We start from the raw sequence: 19,772 nt of genomic DNA on the forward strand, positions 1-19,772 counted from the left end.
AAAACACACACACACACACACACACACACACACACACACACACACACACATATATATATATATATATATATATATATATATATATATATATAAAACAAAAGTATAGAAATGTATAAAATTAAGTTTATTAATGTAACCAAAGAAAAGGGGACAATGGAAAAAAAATGAAGAGATATGGGAGGAAAGATATAATAACGGAAAGAAGACCATGAAGAAACAATGTTTAAAAAAAGAGGAGATGTTTATATTTATTTATTGATTCGATTTATATGCTGCCCTTCTCTGTAGACTCAGGGCGGCTTACAATGCAATAAGCAATAGCCTTCATACTTTTGTATATACCTGCTTAGTAGGGCTTTCGGCCCCCCCAAGCGGTGTTCTTTTTTATACAAAGTCAGCTTATTGCCCCCACAATCCAGGTCTTCATTTTACCTACCTCGGAAGGATGGAAGGCTGAGTTATATGTTTTTGTTATGTGATTGTCATACTGTGTCGTAATAAAATTTTAAAAATTAATAAAAAGAAGAAGACCAGACCAGGAAAGCCTCTAGGACTTTTATAATCTGTGGCAGAACCATCCCGACCCTGGGAGGAGATAGGAATGGATTTTATAGTAGACCTGCCAGAGAGTGGGGGAAATATGGTCATCTGGACCTGTTGTGGTCCCGATTCCCGAGCCTGTTCTAACAGGGGAAGAGGACTCAGAAGGTGATGGGGAGGAACTGATAAGGCCTCCCTCTCCAGGACCCTCCTCTCTGGCAATGCCTCAGGTTCCATCCGAAGGCCAAGAGGAACAGCCCTGGATATGCCAGGAGGAAAGCATATCGGAACAACAACAGATAGGGAGTGAGGATGATGAATCCTGGCTTGATCCCAGGCAGCATCGGAGAGAGAAGTGTGCACAGCAACGAAAGAGGCGTGGGAGGGCCAGAGATTGAGCTGAGTCACTGAGCCACACCCCACAAGGAATAAAAGTGGGTGTGATTGCTCTTCAGGCTTTGTGACGGTTAAAGTTAAAAACCTGAGAGTCACATCACATTACCTGAAATCTGGCTTGTGCATATTTGAATTGGACCTTGGCTAACTCTTGCTTTGTGGATTACTTTTGTTACTGAACCGGACTGAGGATAAACTCTCTCTTGCTTACTGTGAGTGAAAACTGACTTTTTTTTTTAATTTAATTTTATTTTAAATTTCTATACCGCCCTTCTCCCGAAGGACTCAGGGCGGTGAACAGCCAGAGGATAAAACACAGAGATATAAAATTTAAAATAGATTAAAACAAATTAAATAATTTAGGCTGAATTTTAAAATACCCCATAATTAAACAGATTAAAATTTGTGTTTAAAATTTAAATTTAAAAAAGGAGAAGATTTAGGCCAGGCCAGCTTGATGAAATAAAAATGTTTTAAGCGTGCGACGGAAGGTGCAAAGATCCGGGATCCTCCGTATCTCCGGGGGGAGCTTGTTCCAGATCGTAGGTGCCCCCACAGAGAAGGCTCTCCCCCTAGGGGCCGCCAGTCGACATTGTTTGGTCGATGGCACCCGGAGGAGCCCCTTTCTATGGGAGCTTACTGGCCGGTGGGAAGCTATTGGTGGTAGCAGGCGGTCCCGTAGATAACCAGGCATTTCACAGTTTACTGCCAAAGGGTTTCTAGTCTGATTGCTTAATAAAATCTTGGCAGGCGTGCCTGGTTGTGTGTTTGCCTCTGTGGGGAAGGGGGTCAGAACAGGATCGTTGTGGATTTATTCTCCAAACAAGCTCATTTTGTAGCATGTCCAGGACTACCATCAGCCAGGAAATTATCCAAAATGTTTGTTAGCATATCTATTGATTACATGGAGTACCTCGCAGGATTATCTATCTATCTATCTATCTATCTATCTATCTATCTATCTATCTATCTATTTATTTATTTATTTTGTCACATTTCTATGCCGCCCAACTCCCAAGGGACTTTGGGCGGCTTACAACAGAGAATAAAACAATGCAACAATATCCCACACAAAAGTTAAAAGAAAACATTAAAACATTAAAACACATACACTCCAATTTGTGGCCGGGTCTCACAAGATCACTATAACGAGATCAACGGCCCCAGGCCTGCCGGAAGAGCCAGGTCTTCACCGCTTTCCGGAAGGCCAATAGGATGGGGGCGGTCCGGACTTCAGGAGGTAATTGGTTCCAGAGAGCTGGGGCAGCCACAGAGAAGGCCCTCCCCCGCGGGCCCACCAGCCAACATTGTTTAGCTGACGGGACCCGGAGGAGACGAACTCTGTGGGATCTTACTGGTCGCTGGGAGATATGTGGTAGAAGGCGGTCTCAAAGATAGCCTGGTCCTGAGCCATGTAGGGCTTTAAAGATAATAACCAACACCTTGAATTGCACCCGGAGACCGATAGGGAGCCAGTGCAGCTCATGGAGAATTGGTGTAATGTGCATGTATCTAGGTGCACCCACTATAATTCATGCAGCTGCATTCTGGACCAACTGTAGTCTCCGAACACTTTTCAAGGGTAGCCCCATGTAGAGCGCGTTGCAATAGTCCAACCATGAGGTGACAAGGGCATGAGTGACTGTGAGGAGAGCCTCCTGATCCAAGTAGGGTCGCAATTGGTGCACCAGACGAACCTGTGCAAAGGTCCCCCTAGCTACAGCTGTCAGATGTTGTTCCAATCTCAGCTGTGAGTCTAGAAGGACACCCAAATTAAGAGCCCATTCTGAGGGGGGCATTTTCTCTCCCCCCAGAACCAAGGATGGACAATCGGCATAGTCTTTAGGGGGCAATACCCAGAGCCATTCGGTCTTGTCTGGGTTAAGTCTGAGCCTGTTGACTCCTATCCAGATCCTCACAGCCTCCAGGCACCGGCACATCACCTCTACCGCGTCACTGAACTGACGAGGGGTGGATCTCGGCCAGTCCACCCAACTGCACTGGAAACAAGCCAACACCAGACTGGAATAAAGCAGTTGCAATCCTTTAATTAGGTTCAGCACAGCAAACACAGGCAGGAGAAAGGCACAAGCCGGAAACAAGGTTTAAAGTTAGCGCTACACGCAATTGCAGTGTAGCGCCTTTTATATACACAGCAATAAATCAAGTGGCAATTAAACAGTTAACATCACACCTCCTTCCTCTAGCAGGCCTGTAGGAGGAGCACAATAAATCAATTAGCAATCAAACAGTCAACATCATCCCTCCTTCCCCTAGCTGGCCTGTAGGAGGAGCGCGCCTCTGTTACATCACAAGGCAGCGTCATCTGCAAACCCCATGCTCCCCTATCTCCGATGAAAGAGTTTGCTTCGTTTTGTGCGCGAGTGGTAAAGACTTCTCAAACAGCTGATGACACGCCCCCGGAGAGTTCAGCAGCTTGCCCCCCTCCTCGTCGTCCTCCCCAGCGATGGCGAGACCCAACCGAGGCTCGACAGGCGGCTCCTCTCTACCAGGAGTCCACCTGCAGGAATAAAATAAAGATGTTAGCATAGCAACCGTTCTACCCACTGGGACCTGGTTTATTTGGATATTTACGATGATACCGACGGAGCAACCGGTTGGCATGAACGTCTGGAGCTGCCACCCAAGATGCTTGTGCTAGCGGATAACCCTTCCACCGTACTAAGTACTGTAACCTGCCTCTACGTAGACGTGAATCCAATACTTTATCTAGCTCATATTGATCTGAATGACTCGGTCCTGGGGAAACAGGCTGATGTGTGGGCCTTTCCTCTTTGACAGGTTTAAGGAGGCTGCTATGAAAAACAGGATGTATTTTTCCTAACAGTGAAGGTAGCTTAAGCATGACAGTGACAGGGTTGATCACACGTGTTATAGGAAAAGGACCTATGTATTTGGGACCTAGTTTCCTACTAGGTAATCGTAATTTCAAGTATTTTGTAGATAGATACACGTGATCCCCTACAGAAAACGGTTTTGGGTCAGCTCTTTTTTTATCAACATAAAGTTTGTATTCATTTGCTGCTTTTTGAAGCGCCATTTTTACCGCTGGCCACGTTTGTCGGATCTTGTCGGCCCAACCGGAATGCGTAGATACCCCTGTAGCTGGAGGTTCTATCTCAGGTATGGCAGGGAATTCTCTTCCATAGATACGGTGACTGATATTGTTGTACGTGACTTCAGCGAACGGGAGTAAGGCAGACCAATCAGTTTGCTGATACGATATGTAGCAACGTAGATATAGTTCCACAGCGGCATTAGCTCGTTCGGCTGCTCCATTTGTACTGGGATGGAAGACAGAACTTAATCCTTGAGTAGACCCTATCCTATGAACGAAAGACCTCCAAAACTGGGCTGTGAACTGGACACCCCAATCTGATATAATACGTTTCGAGACCCCGTGAAGGCGGTAGATATGTTGTATAAACATGTCTGTCAATCGTCGGGCAGATGGTAAACCCCGACAGGGTATAAAATGCACCTGCTTTGAAAATAGGTCTACTACTGTCCAAATAACGGTATGTCCATTGCTGGGCGGAAGGTCCACTATAAAATCCATCGCCACCTCCTCCCACGGACGACTAGGATCAGCCACCGATTGTAATCGACCGAGTGGTTTCCCTGACCATGGTTTCGCTGCCGCACATGTTGGGCATGTTTTTACGTAACATTCAATTTCACCACGCATTCGTGGCCACCAAAATTGACGTCTAATCAGGTGAAGTGTTTTAAGGAAACCATAGTGACCTGCTGGTTTGGCATCATGGCACCGTCTTTAAACTGTAGCTCGAAGCAGTTCTGGAATGTATAAACAATCCCCATTCCACCCTAATCCATCTCGTAGGATTACTGACGTTTGGTTTTGATTTACCCACGTATCCTGGCTGACAGCTATCCGAAGATTCGTTAAGAAAGACGCTTCTTTCCGTAACACTGCCGCAACCGCATGCCCACTCTCAATAGGTGGTATAAGAGATTCCACTACTTCCTCGCGCTTACTGTTATATTGTGGCATACGAGAAAGTGCATCGGCGAGGAAGTTCTTTCCTGCTGGAACATATTTGAGTCTGAAATTGAATCTTCGAAAATATTGTGCCCAGCGTAGTTGCTTTGGGGATAGACGTCTAGGCGTTTGTAATGCCTCTAAATTTTTATGGTCTGTCCATACCTCAAACGGGATAGTAGCCCCTTCCAGGATGTGCTGCCACGTCAGTAGAGCCCAACGGACAGCGAAGGCCTCCTTTTCCCAGATCGCCCACCCTCGCTCTGTGGTGTTTAATTTGCGTGAGGTATAAGCACAAGGGCGTATCCTATCCTGTTCATCTTTTTGCAGCAACACAGCTCCCACAGCAACGTCACTAGCATCGGCTTGAACGATGAATTCACGAGACAGATCAGGGTGTTTAAGTACCGGTTCTCTGGTGAAAAGATATTTCAACTGTTCAAACGCACTTTGACATTGAGCTGTCCATTGCAATAACTGGTTTGGTCTTGGTTTTATCACAGGGGATTTAGTGCATAACAGGTCTGTTAACGGCAGTGCTATAGCGGCAAATGCGGGGACGAATTGGCGATAGAAATTCGCGAAACCAAGGAAACTTTGGAGTTGTTTCCTGGTTTTCGGTGCTTGCCACTCAACTATAGCTTGGACTTTACGTGGATCCATTTCTATCCCATCGCTTGAGATCCTGTACCCGAGGTAATCTATTTTTGACTTATGGAACTCACATTTCGAAAGTTTTATAAACAGTTTAGCAGCTAACAACCTCTCCAAAACCTGACGGACTAACACAACGTGTTCGTCCAATGTGCGTGTATATATTAGAATGTCGTCTAAATAAACAAGAACGCCTCTATACAAATGTTCATGCAAAACTTCGTTGATAAGCTGCATGAACACCGCTGGAGCGCCTTGAAGTCCAAACGGCATAACTCTATATTGGTAGCTACCAAGAGGGCAGTTGAAAGTGGTCTTCCATTCATCGCCCTGTTTGATACGTACCCGGTAGTACGCTTCCCGTAAATCGAGTTTTGTAAATACCCGTCCTGTAGATAGCGCAGCTAACAAATCCTTCATAAGCGGAAGGGGGTATAGATGTTCTATACACACTCCATTCAAATCTCGGAAGTCAACACATAACCGAACCCCACCGTCCTTCTTCTCCCTGAAGAAGACTGGGGCAGCCATCTTAGATCTACTAGGGACGATGAAACCTCTAGCTAAATTTTTGTCGATATATTGTCGTAACTCGGATAATTCTTGTTGGGTCATGGAATACATTCGAGGTTTCGGTAACTTAGCCCCAGGCACCAACTCGATAGCGCAATCCGTAGTCCGATGGGGGGGTAGTACTTCGCATTCCTCTTCACTAAACACGGCTGAAAGGTCTTGGTAAACAATAGGAAAGTCCGGTGTAAGCAACACCTCTGTGGAGGCACAGCTATTGTCCTGTCCCTCACTCGACTGTCCCACTGAAGAAGCAGGGGACGGGACAGCAGGTCCCAAAGGGATTCTAAGCTTACGATAACCTCCCTCCCACCAGATGTGAGGCTGCCATTTATCTAACCATGTGAGACCCAGAATAACTGGCTCTATCATTATTTCAACCACAATAAACTGGATGGACTCTTGATGTTCACCTATCGCCAACAACACTTGTTCAGTTACGTGGTTAGCAGGCGCCCCCCCCAATAACGACCCGTCCATCTGTTCAAACTTCACAGGAACTTTTAGCTTTTTTATCTGTAGGCCCAGAGCATCCACCACACTTCTCCGCACCAGACAACGGGTACATCCAGTGTCTATTAAAGCACCATATTGAAAACCCGTTGTGCTTCGGGGATTCCTCAGCACCACAGGTATGACAAAAGGGAACACAATTTTGCTCACCATAGGGTCCTCCGGCTCGTCGTCATCACTGTCCCCCGACACCACCGGGAATCTCCCCGCCACAGTGGTTGGTGTAATATCACGAGCTTGATGGTCTACCATGGACGTTGGTCCCTGAAGTGCTTGGGTACGTTCTTGTGGTTGTCGTGGTCGGCCTCTGGTCGCTACCCCCGTAGCCGGCTTTTGGGCCTGTACTCGTAACGGAGGTACAGGGCATTCAGCCGCTCTGTGTCCTATCTGATTGCAGCGAAAACAACGAAACGCCGGTCGCTGAGACCTTTCAGGTGGGATGCTGCTGGGCAGAGGTACTTGAACCCGCGTGGTTGGCTTTTCTGAGGCCCTCTCCGTAGGAACCCGTCTCTGTCCCACATTAACTTCCGACCGAGGCCTAAACTCCCGGAGTGTAATGTCCAGTTCAATAGCGGCTTTAAACCAAACAGCCAGGCGTGGAGCCAGGACTCGGTACGCACAGGCTTGACGTAACTCACGATCCAGCCCCATCTGAAATTGCTGGACTAGCATCCGTTCGGGCCAGTCCCTTAAGCGACTAGCAATTTTCCGGAAATCACGTACATAGTCCTTTGCAGGAACACCCCGCTGTTTGAGGGCTACAAGATCTCCTTCCGCGATTTGTACACTGGAGTCATCCTCAAAAGCCGACCGGAGAGCTTCCAGGAACCTACCCACGTCCACCAGTTCTCTAGCATGGTTGCGATGTAATCCCGCCACCCAGTCTGCTGCATCGCCAGTTAACACAGCCATAATGGCTACCACGATGGCCCATTGTGATGGATACCAGTGACCATACTGGTCTAGATGACTAACCACCTGGCTTAAGAACAACGCCACACGGTCTGGGCTCCCGTCAAAGGTGGCTTGCAGTGCAGGAGGGCCCCAGATTGGACGTGGTGCCCACATCCCAAGAACCGGGATCCATGCTGGGGGTGGTACATCTCTCCTCAGGTCTCCAACGGGCCTCCGTTCCCCCACAGGATGTTGTGCCCACCTTCCAGCTCCTACCTCTCTTCTGGTCGATGGTTGTTCGGAGCCCCTGGTGCTATCCTCCCTCTTAGGCAGGTGGTAGTCCCGGTCTTCGATTTGGCCCTTTCCTTTTCCTGTTTCCTGTTCCCTTCGGAATTTGGGGCTAGCGATGCAAAACCGAGTCTCTGGCCTGGAAAGGCCCTCATCCTGCCAAGACGTGCCTTGTAACGGCTCCGCCCCAGTGGCCCAGGGTTGCCAAGACGGGGCGTCCCGGAAACTCCCTTCTCCAAACCGATCTCTTATGACATCCATAGCACTGGGTTCAGGCCCTGTAGTATCATAGCCCCAATCTGCCTCTTCGTCGTCTGTCCAACGTCTTTCCCGCCAACCTCTAAATGACGGACCCAACGGGGGGGTAGATGGCCATTGGGGCCCGGTATGTGTAGAGCTAGGCCACCAGCCCCTACCGGAAACCTGTCCCGAAGGGTCTAGCCCTTGACTCTGCGCACCAGCCGTCTCCACACAGTCCTCCTCACGTGGTTGGCGCAGCTTGGGTCTGACCACCGGTTGGTGAGGGGTTGCAGTTTGTAGCTTCTCCTCTTCCACAACCCCCTCCTCCACGTCAGCCTCTAGAGGGACCTCCAACTCCGAATCACCTAGCGCCGTCCCTTCTGCCATCACTGACAGCCTTTCTCACTGGACCGCAGCTAGGGAACGTAGGCAGTTGAAATTGGTGGGTGGGGGAGCGCTACCTTTCTCTCGGCCAGTCCACCCAACTGCACTGGAAACAAACCCACACCAGACTGGAATAAAGCAGTTGCAATCTGTTAATTAGGTTCAGCACAGCAAACACAGGCAGGAGAAAGGCACAAGCCGGAAACAAGGTTTAAAGTTAGCGCTACACGCAATCGCAGTGGAGCGCCTTTTATATACACAGCAGTAAATCAAGTGGCAATTAAACAGTTAACATCACCCCTCCTTCCTCTAGCAGGCCTGTAGGAGGAGCACAATAAATCAATTAGCAATCAAACAGTCAACATCATCCCTCTTTCCCCTAGCTGGCCTGTAGGAGGAGCGCGCCTCTGTTACATCACAAGGCAGCGTCATCTGCAAACTCCATGCCCCCCCATCTCCGATGAAAGAGTTTGCTTTGTTTTGTGCACGAGTGGTAAAGACTTCTCAAACAGCTGATGACACGCCCCCGGAGAGTTCAGCAGCTTGCCCCCCTCCTCGTCGTCCTCCCCAGTGATGGCGAGACCCAACCGAGGCTCGACAGTGGAGATATACAGCTGGGTATCATCAGCATATTGCTGATATCCCACCCCGTGTCGTTGGATGATTTCACCCAGTGGTTTCATGTAGATGTTAAATAGGAGGGGAGAGAGGACCGAGCCCTGAGGCACCCTGCAGAAGAGGAGCCTAGGGGACGACCTCTGTCCTCCTACCAGCACCGACTGTGATCGACCAGAGAGGTAGGAGATGAACCACCGCAACACAGGGCCTCCCACTCCCAGCTCTCTCAGTTGCCCCAGAAGGATATCATGGTCAATGGTATTGAAAGCTGCTGAGAGGTCAAGTAGCACCAAGGTAGAGGAATGACCTCTGTCTCGGGCTCGCTAGAAATCATCCATCAGCGTGACCAAGGCAATTTCCATGCTGTAGCCAGGTCTGAAGCTGGACTGAAAAGGGTCCAGGTAATCCGTTTCATCCAATGACTGCAGGAGCTGAAGTGCCACCACTTTCTCTATAACCTTTCCCACAAAGGGTAGGTTGGAGATTGTATGAAAGTTTTTTAATTCTGCTGGGTCCAGAAAAGGCTTCTTGAGGAGGGGCCTTACAACCGCTTCCTTTAATGGCTGCGGGAAGGACCCCTCCCTCAAGGTCGCATTAACTAAAGCCTGGAGCCAACCTCGTGTCATCTCCTTGCTGGCCGAAACCAGTCTGGAGGGGCGCGGGTCCAACAAACAAGTGGAGGAGCTCATTGCCCCTACAGCCTTGTCCACTTCCTCAGGAGTCACAGGCTCAAACTCCTCCCACACAATAGGACTAAGACCCACCCCGTCATCTTGGTCGGTATTGCCCAATCAGAGTCCAGGTCCATCTGAATCTGAGCGATTTTATCTGACAGAAACTGCACAAATTCCTCAGCTCTACCCTGCAAGGGTTCCTCCATTCCCCCAACCTTAAGGAGGGAGCGAGTTACCCTAAATAGGGTGGCTGGGCGAGAATCCGTGGATGCAATAAGTGCAGAAAAATGTGAACATTTTGCCACCCATATCGCCACTAAGTAAGTCCTAACAAAGGCTCTCAAAAGTGTTTGGTCGGATTCGGATTCACTGGTCCTCCAGTGTCGCTCTAGACGTCTCTTCTGGTGCTTCATCTCCCGGAGCTCCTCAGTAAACCAGGGAGCTTTCCTGGATCCACTACCATTGAGAGGCTGCAAAGGCGCAATCCAGTCCAATGCCCCAGACGCCGCCTTATGCCAGGCAGCCACTAGGGTTTCGGCCGGACTGTGGACAAGGGAGTCAGGTATCTCCCCAAGCTCCTTCTGAAACCCTTCAGGATCCATTAGGTGTCTGGGGCGGAACCACTTAATCGGCTCCACCTCCCTGCGATGGAGGAGTGGTGTCTTAAAGTCCAACCTCAACAGGAAATGATCTGACCACAACAAGGGAAAGACCTCTATACCCCTTAATTCCAGATCATATCTCCACTGTTCCGAGAGAAATACCAGGTCGAGCGTGTGTCCCCCCTCATGGGTCAGACCCTGAACTACTTGGGTTAGGTCCATGGTTGTCATGGAAGCCATGAACTCCTGAGCCCCATCTGAGGAATCGCCAAGTGATGGTAGATCGAAGTCCCCCAGTACCATCAGCCTGGGGAACACCACCACCAAGCCAGCTATTGCCTCTAGCAGCACAGGCAGGGCTGTTGTCACGCAGCTGGGAGGCAGGTATGTCAACAACAAGCCCAACTGAACTCTTTGAGTCCAGCCTCAAGAGGAGAGACTCACACCCAACAATCTCTGGGGCAGGGATCCTGCGAGGACAAAGGCTGTTCTGCACAATAGCTGCCACTCCTCTACCCCTTCCCTGGAGTCACGGTTTCAGATACTGCAGGAGTCCCTGCAGTATCTGAAACCCATCTGGGCACATCTCAGAGAGGGGAAACCCCCCCTCCTGGCCCAGCCAGGTCTCAGTTATACATGCCAGATCATCCCCCTCCTCCAGGATTAAATCCCGAATGAGGGGAGCCTTGTTAACAACAGACCTGGCATTAAACAGCAGCAGCCTGAGGCCAGGGCCATAACATCCCAAGCCACTAGGTATACGAGGTGAGCCCGGTGAACCAGAACCAAAGGGGCCGGAACAAGTAATCTCTTTGAGGTAGCGAGTCCTAGTTCCTCAAGAGCGGCCTACCCCTTGGCTCCTCCATATCTACCTCTCCCCGTCATAATTGTGATATTCCGGCTCTCCATCCCCCTAGAGATCCCCTTCCCCACCTCAGCGGCCCCCCACCTCCCCAGCAAGCAAGGCATCCTACTCATACCAAACCAGGGTTCCCATCTGAGCCCCCATCTGCTTCTGCTTGCACACTCAGCAGAGGGGACTCCATTCTCTACCCCCGGCTCCCTCATTCTCCCTAATTCCAGCCACTCCAAACCCATTCCTTCCATTCTAATAATTAAATTCTAACCTATCCCTAACTCATTCACACCCACAAACATGCACATCCTCTCAGGATAAAATTAATATATCCAGCAACAAATAGATATCTCGCATCTCATCGGTGTAACGGCAAAAAGTTCCTCCGAGCTCGCCCAGGCTTTGTTAGGGACAGTGATGGCGTTGTGATAAGATGGCTTCACCTCACCGGCTCACAGGAAGATGCCATGCTTGTTGCAGCCCACGCCAGAGAAGAAGCATTTGGAGTCCGCCGCAATGGAGGTGCCTTCGGGAAACTCGCCGTAAAGGCCTCCATCACCTCCTCCTCCGCCTCCTCCATGGCCCCTGCCGCCTCCGCCACCCATCTCATCTTTGTCGGCATCATAGTTGTCAATCAGCCTAGCCAAAGCATTGCAGAACTCGAGGCCCCAAGCCAGCAAGGCAATGGCCTGGCCACTTTGAAGGCCCAGAGGCCCCCCGGGGATACCAGCCCCACTGCACCCGCCACCTCCGGGTCCTCGGTTGATGGTTTGACAGATGCGGAGGAGGCAGCCCCACTGACTGTCCTTCAGGTACACGTAATAATTGCGGTTCCCCCACACTGGGAACTTGCCCCTCAAAACTCAGTGAGGTCCTCCAAAGCCTCCGTCTCCTCCTCCGTCCTCACCGTCCTTGCTGCCCGGGGAAGTCTGAGCCAGCTGCCTGGAATTGCTGGGCCCCATATGTAATTTCCTCAGAATCTGTGCTGGCTAATACTCTCACGAGACAGGGAAGTGGATATACGGAGAAATTAATTGATTACAGAAATCCATGAAGATATGAACATTGAGAAAATTCACAGGACGATCTTCTGGCAGTTCAGCAATCTCTGGTACCGTAACTTTTGCTGGCTCCACACGTTTCAAAAGGGGCAAAAAGAGCCAGGGTCTCTTGGCCCCTTTTCAGGATTTCAGATAGAGGGGTTCAGTTCACTGCAAAATTTTGGAAGGCATTTATAAAAGCTATTGGGTCTTCTCAAGGGTTGAGTTCAACTTTCCATCCTAGCACTAATGGATCAGCAGAACATTTGAACACAATGATTGGTCAATATTTAAGTTACATAAATTACCAACAGTCCAACTGTGCTGATTTATTGCCATTTGCTGAGGTTGCCTATTATAATGCCGTGCACAGCAGCACTCGGTTAACCCCTTTTCAAATTAGTACTGGAATTTGTCCCTATGCCTGAATTATCAAGGGACAACCCCCTCCCCAATCCATGTCAGTAAATGAATGGATGGAATCCTTAAAAGAGTCATAGGAGAACACAAAAAAGGCTTTGAGTGCAGCAGCAGAAATCCACAAGAAGCAAGCTGACAAACATTGCTCACAGAAACCTCACTTCAGAATAGGAGACAGTTTATCTATCAACTAAATAATATTTGAAATTGCAGTTGCCTTCTAGAAAACTGAGTCCAAAATTCATAGGACCTTTTCAAATAATTAAAATAATAAATCCACTGTGCAACTTAAACATTTGTTAGGGAAAATGCATCCGGTTTTCCATACCAGTTTGTTAAAACTGTTTGTTACTTCCTCATTGCGGCCAGCGGATTGTGCGGCTCCAAAACCTTTAATTATCGCTGGGCATGAACATTATGAAGTAAAATCGATATTGGATTCTAGAATTTTCAGGGGGCAACTTCAATATTTAATTCATTGGAAGGGATACCCTATTTCGGAAGCTTCCTGGGTTAAAAGCTGAAAAACTGATAGATTGGTTCAGAAGTTCCATGAAAGATATCAACATAAACCCAAAGGGGATCTTGCAGGTATCAGGGGAGGTTAGCTTTATGTGTACATGTGTAGCTAATATAACCTAATTGCAATATTTGTGTATTTCTATATCATTGCAGGAATTTCTTTTCAGTTGGTGGGGGTCAGCCTGTCAAACTCAAAGTTGACATATGTGTACTCATTTCAGTTAGCTTTATATTATACTCACTTATTCCTTTTGTTTCTCTTTGTTTGTAAGGGGGATTTTTTGGGAACAGAGGCTGTCCATGCTAAGAACTAAAGGAGGAATTTGATGACATCGGGCAATGTGGATTTTACTTTGGGAATGTGACTTTCGTAGGATGTTTCTAATTTTCAATATTATATGGTGTAATTCCAGTTTGTATCAGATCCAGAATTACAAGCCTTTGCCAATTTGATGCCTACCTAAAGAAATTTGTTTTGAAAGATGAACTTTGCGTATTTCTTTTTTGAATGGGTTTCTTCACTTGGAAACCTGACAGTATGCTAAGATAGCAGGCCTGACATTTTGCTCCCCTTGGAGACAAAAGAGACAAAAACAGAGAGAGATAGTTATTATTCAATGGAGTTTGCCTGGGTACTTGCTGTGGAACTTGCAGAGAATTTTTGGGGCTTGGAGATGTTGCACATCGAGCCACTCTGTCACTGAGGGAGAAAAGTCTTTCCATGCAATTTGTCAGGTATGCCTCACAACTCAAGAAAGAAAAAACCCGACTCCATTTTCATAGAGAAAGGTACTTTTACTGAGTATGAACTGAATGCAACCAAAGAAAAACAAGGTCTGAGGCAATAGGTGCGAAAATCACATATAGAAAGCATCCCCAAAACCCTCTCCCCAAGAGTCGAGTCAGGATTATCCAATCCACATCCCCCCAAGGTGTCATGTGGGGTGCAGCTTCAGGTGGCTCCATCCTTCTGGTATGCCAGGACGGTTGACCTTGACTTGTTATCAGCACTCCTTCCAGTTGCAGAGAAAGCACTGAGAAAAACTTTCTCCAATTCACTCCCTGTTACAAGACATCTCCACCAGCTCGCTTCCCCCCTCCCAAATACCCAGACAGCTCCCGCCTCCCCCCGTTACAATGGCAGCCAAAGCAAGCAAGCAATATAGAGGCGGAGGCTGACATTCGCCCCTCCTGCAGAAGAGATGTTAGTCCTAAAAAAGCGAACAGAATAAAGGGAATATAGAAGATCACATAAACAGGTAACATATGTACAGCCCCCATAACTAAGGTTTATCAGGATATTTGGAATAAAACACTTGCAGATGCCTCGGAGCTCTAACATCTCGCTCATTTACCCATTCAAATTGAGATGATGGGAAATGTTTCCAGGCCACCAAGTACTGCATCTTCCCTCAATGTTTCCTAGAGTCCAATATCTCTTTAATCTCAAAATATTGTTCTCCTTCGATGAGTATGGGGACAGGAGGAGGTTCTTGGTCCGGATGCAGGGGGGAAATATGCTTGGGTTTCAATAAACTAACATGAAACACAAGATGAATCTTCCGCAAGGTTTTAGGTAATTCTAACTGCATCATAACTGGATTTACCATGCGTACAATGGGGAAAGGACCCACATATATAGGCCCAAGTTTTTTCGACTTTTGGGTAGTTTGCAGGTTCTTGGTGGAAAGGAAAACTCTATCTCCTATTTTGTAATCCCTACCCTGAACCCTTTTCTTATCAGCTTGTTTCTTACGGGCTCGATGAGCCTCATCCAGGGCCTCACATGTTATAGTCCAGGTACCACGTAGCTGTTCAATCCAGTCAGCCAATGAAGGTATTTGTGGTTTTTCCTGAGGCAACTCTGGGATGGGTACAAAGTCTTGACCCAAGACCACCTTGAATGGAATATAACCAGTACTGCTGCATATAGAGTTATTATAGGCAACTTCTGCAAGTGGCAACAGGTCTACCCAGTTATCTTGCTGATAATTTATGTAACATCTAAGGTATTGTTCCAATATCAAGTTAGTTCTTTCACAAGCCCCATTGGTCTGAGAATGGTGGGTGGAGCTTAACCCCTGGGCGGAGCCTAACAACCCCAGGAACTCCTTCCAGAAGTGGGAGGTGAACTGAACACCTCTATCCAAGATTATTCGCTCCGGAACCCCGTGTAATTTATACACATGCTGGACAAACAGTTTAGCCAGAGTTTTAGCCGAAGGGATCTTGGGACATGGTATAAAATGCACTTGCTTGGAAAACAAATCTGTAACCACCCAAATGACCGTATTTCCCCCACTTTCAGGCAATTCAACAATAAAATCCATGGATATCTCCTTCCATGGGGCCCCTGGTCTGGCTATACTCTGAAGTAACCCAGGGGGTTTCCCAGGAGGCTTCTTCGCTGACGCACATACAGGGCAGCTTGCCACGTAGGCTTCTATGCCTTTCTTTAGAGCCGGCCACCAGAATTGTCATTTAACTAAATGTAATGTCTTTATGAACCCAAAATGCCCAGCGATTTTAGCATCCTGGGCATGTTGTAACACCACTCCCCTCAGGCTGGCAGGGACATACAGCTTCACACCCACCCAGGCGAGACCCTCATGAAGTGTACACTCATTGGAGTGGGCTAAAAACCACTCATCAGTTTTTAATGCTTCTTTTAACTGCTCGCTCAAGTCACCGGACAAGGTTAGGTCCTGGGCTCTGGTAACTACTGGAGCAGCCAGCTGTTTCGAGGAGATAACCGGGTAAATCACTTCCGTCCAAGCACTATTGTATTGAGGTAGTCTCAAGAGAGCATCTGCCATAAAGTTCTTTCCCACAGGAAGGTAGCGCAGAGAGAAATTAAAACGGTTAAAGTGTTGGGCCCAGCAGACTTGCTTAGGTGACAACTTCCGGGGCGTTTTTAGGGCCTCTAAGTTTTTGTGATCAGTCCACACCTCAAAAGGGTGCTTCACCCCTTCCAGAAAGTGCCTCCATGTTAGCAGCGCCCAGCGAACAGCAAAAGCCTCCTTCTCCCAGATGGCCCATCTCTTCTCGGTTTCAGATAATTTCCGAGAGGTATAGGCACAGGGTTGTAATTTCCCTTGAAATTTGGCTTCAAGTAACACGGCCCCAACAGCCACATCACTGGCGTCAGCCTGGATAACAAACGGAGCCTCCATGTCAGGGTGTTTAAGGACCGGTTCGGCGGCAAACAGTTGTTTCAGTTTTTCAAAAGCCGCCTGGCATTCCATAGTCCACTTGAGAGGCCAGGAAGATTTTGGCTTCGCCTCTCCTTTTGTTTTCAGGAGGTTAGTAATTGGTAAGGCAATCTTCGTGAACGAGGGGATGAACTATCGATAGAAGTTAGCAAAGTCCAGGAAGCTTTGTAGTTGCTTGCGGGTACGTGGAGGTGCCGATTCCAGGACTGCCCGGACTTTCTCTGGGTCCATTTCTATCCCCTCACGTGAGATGCGGTACCCCAAACAGTCAATTTTAGTCTGGTGGAATTCGCATTTTGACAACTTAGTGTACAGCTCAGCAGCTTTAAGTTTTTTCAGAACAGCCCTCGCCAGTTTTATGTGGTCGTCCATGGTCTCTGTGTAAATAAGAGTGTCATCCAGGTAGACTAGGACCCCCTTGTAGAGGTGCTCATGCAGTACCTCATTGATCAGTTGCATGAATACGGCTGGGACCCCTTGTACTTGGAAAGGGAGCACCCTAAACTGAAAACAACCCAGCGGGCAATTGAAAGCAGTTTTCCATTCGTTACCTTCCTTAATCCGAACTCTAACTCTGTAAGTCCACCTTAGTAAAAATCTTCCCCTTGGCCAGGTGGGCTAGCATATCTTTTATGAGGGGCAGTGGGTAAACACTTTCCACACAAATGGCATTGAGGTTCTTATAGTCAACACAAAGGCAAAGAGGCCCATCCGTCTCCCAGAATAGCACTGGGGCGGCTACTCGCGGCTTAGCCAGTTGGATGAAGCTGTGTTTTAGGTTTTTATCGATAAAGTCTTGTAGCTCCCCTAGCTCCTGGGGGGTAATGGGGTAGATTCTTGGTTTAGGGAGTTTCACCCCTGGCAGGATTTCTATACTACAGTCTGTAAGACGATGGGGGGGGGGGAGTACATCTGACTTCTCACTAAACGCCTCCCGGAGGTCCCAGTACTCTTTTGGGATCTTCTCCTCCCCCACAAGGCGTTCTGTTGTGGCCGCCGCCAACTCATTCGCCACTTTGGCCATGCAATAGGGGCTCCTCCCTCTCTTCCCTTGCTGGCTAAAGCAGATGCGCAACACGCCAGTCCTCCAATTTACATGTGGGTTCCATTTTCAGAGCCAGGGCAGTCCAAGTAGAAGGGGTCGTTCCATACCAGGGGCCACAATAAAGCTCAGAGTTTCTTGGTGATCCCCGTCCACATCTCAAGTCGTTTGGTTACAAAATGGGCTGCCCCCACCCAGCTACCGACCCATCTAACTGACAGAATGTGATGGGCCTTTTCATCGTTCTTAGTCTTAGACACATCTTTTCCACGACCTCAGGGCTGGTGACACACCTTGTGCACCTCAAATCTAGAAGGGCTAGCATCTTCCCTTGGGCCCCAGTAGATGGTACCTTTAATTCCACTGGGATGGTCATGGGTCCCCCACTCTGACTTACCATGAGGTCTTCATCAGAATCAGTTTCAGTTTCGCTGTCATCGTCGGTGGTCAGAGTTCCCAACTCTCCCTGGTTTGGGGGAGTGAATTCAACACTTCCACCCCTTTTAGGGCAGTTTTGCGGGTGGTTTGTTGGCTCTTTTCCCTCCATCAGGGGTCGCCTTGGCTCTAGGCTTGGAGAAACAATCAGCTGCTCGCTGTCCCTCCTTTCCACATCTGAAGCACACGGTGGACTTCGGCTTGGAGCCTGAGGGTCCCCCGATGGCCTTTGTGGCCCCCTTTTGGGGTGAGGAGGGTGGCTTGTTCCAGGTGTGACCACCACAGTAGAGATCTCTGGCCAAATCGATCTCCATGTCAGCAGCCAACACATACCAACTTTGCAGATACCGAGGGGCCCCTCGGGAGCAGCAATCCTTGTAGACATCCTCATTGAGGCCATCCTTATAGCATTCCAGCAGGGCAACTTCTGTTTAGCAGGGTTTCTAATATCAAAATAAATAACAATGGTGACAACGGGTACCTTTGTCGTACCCCTTTCCTTATTTGAAAGGTGTCTGTAATATCCCCATTCAGTATTACTTTTGCCCTTTGTAGTTTATAAATTGTTTCTATCATTTTCTCAAATTTGATTCCGAATTTCATTAATTTAATTTGCTCAATCATAAATTGCCAATTTAAATTTTTGAAGGCTTTTTGGGCGTCCAAAAAAACAAAGGCCATTCGTTTCTCTGGGTGTGCTTCATAGTACTCTAGGGTGTCTACAATTATTCTTACATTGTTCCTTATTTGTCTATCCAGGAGAAAGCCATTTTGATCTGGATGTATGATGGCATTTAGTATCTTTTTCAGTCTTTCTGCAATGATATTCATAAAAGTTTTATAATCCGTGTTTAAAAGGGATATCGGTCTATAGTTTTTTTATCTGTTTTTGGTCTGTACCTTCTTTCATCAATTTAGGGTGCTTCCCTTTGGGTTACAGGGCCCTCTGGCAGTGTTCATGCAATTAATTAATCAGGTGTTACATGAGCATCTTTACAAGGGGGTCCTGGTCTACCTAGATGACATTCTTCTCTTAACGGAGACCATGGACAAACGTGAAACTGGTGCGGTCAGTTCTGAAAAAACTCAGAGTGGCTGAATTGCATGCTAAATTGACAAAATGTGAATTCCATCAGAGTAAGATTGACTATTTGGGTTACCGCGTATCTCATGAGGGAATAGAAATGGATCTGGAGAAAGTCCGGGCGGTCCTGGAGTGGGCGCCACCCTGCACCCGCAAGCAGCTACAAAGTTTCTTGGGCTTAGCTAACTTTTATCGGCAGTTTATTCCAACATTTGCCCAAATTGCCTTACCCATTACCAACCTCCTGAAAACAAAGGGGGAAGCCATGCCAAAGCCTACTAGACCGCTCGAGTGGAACCATGGAATGTCAGGCCACTTTTGAAAAACTAAAGTGATTGTTTGCCGCTGAGCTGGTTCTAAAACACCCTGACATGGAAGCCCCTTTAATCGTCCAGGCCAATGCAAGTGATGTGTGGCCGTTGGAGCACTGTTACTTCAAGCTAATGCTGATGGGTCTCTACAACCCTGTGTTTACAGTTCCCGCAAATTATCTGAGACTGAATGGGAGAAGGAAGCTTTTGCTGTCTGCTGGGCCTTGTTAACCTGAAGGCATTTCCTTGAAGGGGCAAAATACCCTTTTGAGGTGTGGACAGACCATAAGAATTTAGAAGCCCTAAAAGCCCCTCGGAAATTGTCACCCAAACAAGTCCAGTGGGCACAACACTTCAATCGCTTCAATTTCTCCCTGTGCTACCTACTAGGAGGAAAGAATACAATGGCACACGGCTGGAGGTGATCCATCCGGTTATCCATTTGAAACAGTT

General features: G+C 48.0%; 1 protein-coding gene and 1 pseudogene across 1 annotated transcript in view; one reads left to right on the forward strand and one right to left on the reverse strand.

The window, feature by feature from the left end:
* The window catches only part of LOC139320230 (gamma-aminobutyric acid receptor subunit alpha-2), a 441,414-nt gene that overhangs the window by 306,689 nt on the left and 114,953 nt on the right, over window positions 1–19,772 (forward strand). The window lies entirely within an intron of this gene.
* LOC139320543 (transcriptional regulator protein Pur-beta-A-like) lies at window positions 11,566–12,215 on the reverse strand (annotated as a pseudogene).

Source organism: Pituophis catenifer, unplaced genomic scaffold (genome assembly GCF_029215685.1).
Source record: "Pituophis catenifer annectens isolate HBS135680 unplaced genomic scaffold, rPitCat1.0.hap2 SCAF_8, whole genome shotgun sequence".
Lineage (NCBI taxonomy): Eukaryota > Metazoa > Chordata > Lepidosauria > Squamata > Colubridae > Pituophis > Pituophis catenifer.